Consider the following 4,983-nt stretch of genomic DNA (forward strand, 5'->3'; position numbering starts at 1 on the left):
CTGCTCTCTCTTTCTCAAATAAATAAACAAATAAATGAATAATAAATCTTTTTTAAAAGTACCTACAGACAATGCAATTATGATTATGATAGACCTCATTATGATATTGTAATGCAGTGTAAGTATTGCTGGCAAAGGTAAAAAGTTGGCCACTGAAAGAAAGCTAAAGGGAAGGGTAAGAGTGTTAATATTGTCCTCTTCCAAGGTGAGGAGTCAAAAGGTATCTATAGATGTTGGAACAAGAGAATGAAGACTGTAAATATGTCTCTCTCTCTCTCTCTCATCTCTTTCTCTGTGTCAGTCTTTCTCTATCTCTAGATAAATAATAGAGGACAAAACAACAAATTGAGTCTCAGTGGAATTTTGTGAAGTAAATGACTTTTGAAAATATTTTTATGAAGAGGTTATTATTTTATTGGCTATAACAGTGTGAAATAGATTCAGAAGATTTTACTCCCCTAAGAGTCTTAGAGATGATCTAGTCGTCCAACCTTCTCACTTTATAGCTATAGCAGCCAAGATTCGGAGAATTGAACTAAGTTGCCCAAATTTGCGTAACCAGCTAATCTGTAGAACAGACAAGCCCGGAGCGCCACTGCATCTGATATTCCTCTGTTCTTTCCCTTCCTTACTGTAGAGTTAGAATCTTGGATAAAGAACTATTAGGATGTTTAGCAATAGGAAATGACAAAGCCAGTGTGGGAGAGGTTACTGACGGCCACCAATATCTCATTCTCTTCTGGAATAAAAGAAAAAAGACACTTCTCAGCTCTCTTGCAGTTAAGGTGGGTCGTGTGGCTAGTTTTTCCACTGGGATGAAGCATTTGATTGCTAGTGAGCTATTCCCCCCTCTCTCTTCTACTTCCCTTACCAGACCCCGGAGGTCATGTTTCCAACTGATTTGGTTATGCCATTGCCAATCCAGTTCTCAAAGTGAATGTGTAAAGCAGACCTTGCTGTTGACATGCTTTGGACACGTAGTGTCCTTGTGATGTTAAGTAACTGAGATTTGGGGGTTGTTTCTTTTTTACCATAGCATAGACTTTCCTATCCTAATGCCGACATCAATACTATTTTCACTGCAATTAATTTATAATATTCCATAAAACCGAAATTTGCCTTGAAATAATTCTACAGTGTAATGATTTAGTCCATGTATAATAAGGCAAAAATTGTATCTATTTTACTTTAATGTATTCTATGTAGAATATTCCATTTGAAATTGGAAATATACATATTTTTCCAGTGGTCTCAATTAAATTACTACATAATCTCTAAAATGAATTTCTTGTCCTAAACCTTTGTTGGAAATCTAATTTAAATTTTTTGTGTGTTTTTAATTAAAAATAACCTTTCTTTAATATGTGTGTTGAGAATATCACTTTATTTGTTTTTAAATACTTTATTTATTTGACACAGAGAGATAGAGAGAGAGAGAGAGAGCACAAGCAAGGGGAGAGGCAGAGGAAGAGGGAGAGGGAGAAGCAGGCTCCCTACTGAGCAGGGAGTCTGACGCAGGACTCTATCCCAGGACTCCCAGACCAAGACTTGAGCTGAAGGCAAGTGCTCCACCAACTGAGCCACCCAGATGCCCCCAAATACCACTTTTTAATGTAATAATACGTTAATAATTTTCTTAACATTGAAACTGAAAACAACTGAAGAAAAAATAAAGATGACTTTTAACTCATCACTCTTAAGAAGTAAATATTTGGGGCAGCCCAGGTGGCTCAGTTTAGCACTGCCTTCAGCCCAGGGCCTGATCCTGGAGACCCAGGATCAAGTCCCACGTCGGGTTCCCTGCCTGGAGCCTGCTTCTCCCTCTGCCTGTGTCTCTGCCTCTCTCTCTCTCTCTGTGTGTGTTGTCTCTCATGAACAAATAAATAAAATCTTAAAAAAAAAAAGAAGTAACATATTTGTTACTCAATACTTTTTAAATGTACACAAAAATATTAACAGTATAATATTTATAGTTCTATGACCTTATTTTAAGTGTACCATATTTTTTTTTTTTGTGCATGTTACCAGGATTGATAAGTTTTACAATTTTCCATTTCCTTCCACAGTACTTGTTTAAAAGTTGACTTTCCTAAATATTAATGTCTTGCTCTTGGTGTCTTACTCTATCTAGCCCAGCAGGCAAGAATTGTCCTGGCATTGTCAATGTGGAGGTAGATTTCATTGTATTATTTCCTTTTCCTTGAGGAGATCCTGGAGGTCACATGGGAAGAACAATCACTGGAAGACATAAGGGCAACAAGTTGCCAACAAACCAGATTTTTTTGCTTTTGGGAATTTTGGTGTCATGTGTCATTGAATACTGTTCATTTGCCTTTTAAGAGTAAGGTATAACTGATACGCCTGTGTCTGATCAAGTGAATAAAAGTAAATTCATGGAGCTACTTTTCATGAGGAACTTTCTGAGTCTCTGTTATGAATGTTTCTACCCTTTAGGAAAACAGAGTGGCTTACATTACGTTTGGGGCTCTTCCTTTCTCAAGCGTCTGCCATGCTTTTTCCTCCTATGATGAACTGCGTCACTGGCTGGTTTGTCCACTATCTCTCTTGTGTTGCAGTCTCGTGAAAAGCCAACATCGTCTCTCACTTTACCTGTCTCAGCTTTCAGGATTTTAAGGATTACAGGGGTCAACATGCCTTTTTGAATGAATAAAATATATTTCTCTTAGCCTGTGCATAATTATTTATACCTATCAACCCAACCCAATAGATACTATTTTATTTTTTCCAATTTATTTATAAACAAAATGCTTCTTTATCCCCAGGGCTTATTTTTTAACCTGCTTTCCTGAGCTGCTTCTCCCTGTCCCAGACCTAGAGGGCTTACCCTGAGGCCACTGCACCTGCGTTTACACTCCTGTTCCAAGGACTCCCTTGTCTGTCTCAGTTCTCTCTTTTGCTCCCTGGTGAAAGACTGCTGTGGATTATCCTAGTGTCCTCTTATTCCAGTTTTTGGGGTTGGTATTGGTGGCCTTGATCTTCAGGGTCATTTCACATGACGCCATTTCTGTGTTACTTTCCATTTGAAGTTCATGACCTCTGGCTCTACTTCTGTGGTTGATTCCTCCTTTTTCTACTCTCATGTCCCGAGGAGCCTGACTCCAGGCATGGGTTCATGTACTCTTTGTCACCTATCTCTCACCCCATACATTTCATGTTGTTGTCCTTAGCTTCATCTTTGGCTTTGTCCTTAGCTATGTCTCTACTCTTATCACCCCTTGGGTTCTTCAGCCTCATTGTTGCCTTCTCTCCATGATGCTGCACTGTCATTCACTACCTGACATTGGCTACTTGTGGCATATCCAACCTGGATCTCCAGATCTGAGGCAATCCACCTCTCCTGACACAATTTCAGCCGGGCAGGCTGAATCTAAGTCTAGAAATTCAACATTTTAGTTAGTCTTGTTCCTGAACTTAATTTCTGTTTCAAGGTCTTATTTTCTAGGTGGTAGAGTGTAATCTTGGCCAGTTCAAGGTTCCACCTTCCCCTCTGTTGCACCTAAATTCTGGGTTGAGGGAGGGCATACTTATGCAGAATAATGGGGAAGGATCTGGTCCTCATTGTTACCTGTCCATGTTGCAAAGATTGGGTGTTCTTGCTTCTGTTTGACTCAGTAACTAGTCTAAGTTGCTGCTGTTCATCCTTTGCTCCCAGTGGCCAGTTCTTTCTGTCCATTGTGTATCCTGTTTCACCTGGCACTACAGAATATTCTGTGAGACTGTCTAAACTTCTTTCTGCTTGGACACAACCCACAGTCAACTCTTCCTCATGATCTTCCTATGCACTCAGATTTACCCTGAAAGGGCCACAGGCTCCTCTCAGATTTCCCAAACCCATCTGGGAATTCCATCATCCTTACCCATCTCTGCCTACTCAGTTCTGCCTCAACATCCCCTTCTGTGTGTAGGGATATTTATCTAGCCCCAGGTTGGGATTCCCTAGTTCTTTCTCTCCATGTCTTCTCTCCCAATTTGTGTTTATATTCAGGGTTCCATCAGAATTAGGCTTTTGAAATGCAAGGCCTTTTTCTCTGCCTTTCCTGATATAATGCATGTGACGGGGTTGTGTATGTTAGGAGAGGGAGACATAAGAAAGGGGAAAATTCTAGAAAAAAAAGATTAGTTAATATTTTTTAAAATTTTGCTCATCACTCTAGCTTTTATCTTTTTGATCACATCCACCTATCTTTCTATTCTTTCCCTTCCCACACTCTTGCTGTTTGTTCTTAGCCTCCAGAGGGAACTATAGCCACTCACCCCTACAATTGCACTGAGAGCCTCAGCCCCCCAAGGCTAAACTGGATTCCCTGAGCTTTCCAGTCTTCCAGGAGTCAGCCCCCTCAATGCTATAATAAGAGTGAAGGATTGGAGTTGGAAGACCCGTTCCCATGTGGCTTCAACCTTCACCGACTCAGATACTGTGATAGTGGGCTCACCCCACATTTTCTCTAATCATATAATATCCTTATCTGTAAATTAGCAATAATAGTATTTCTTTCTTAGCTTTATTCTGGGAATGTATTGTTAAAATGTATGCAAAAGTGTTTTATAAGTGGAAATATTTACACGAATTATTATTCTTTTCCTGTCTCCATGACTTTTGCAATTCCCTGACAACCTACTCCCAACTCTGAATCTTAGGATATAAACAATCAAAAATAAGTCAGTTAATGAAAAACTTCTAATTTTTTCTTGATAGGGGTACAAGAATTGAAGCCTTGACTCATCTTTAGCTATGTTCTTTACTCTCAATCTTGAACTGGTAGAAAATTAATTGAGCAGGATGCAGAATTATGGTGATTGGGTCTGATCCAAGTTCAGGTTATAGTAATTTTTTTATTTCCTTCTGATTTCCCAGTATCTCTGAATATCTGATTCATATTCAGCTATTTAACTCTCATTCTCCTTTCCATTTCAACTGATGACTAATTGCAAAGCACCTAGCATATATTAGGTATCCAAGTC

The sequence above is a fragment of the Canis lupus genome, chromosome 7 (genome assembly GCF_048164855.1).
Source record: "Canis lupus baileyi chromosome 7, mCanLup2.hap1, whole genome shotgun sequence".
NCBI lineage: Eukaryota > Metazoa > Chordata > Mammalia > Carnivora > Canidae > Canis > Canis lupus.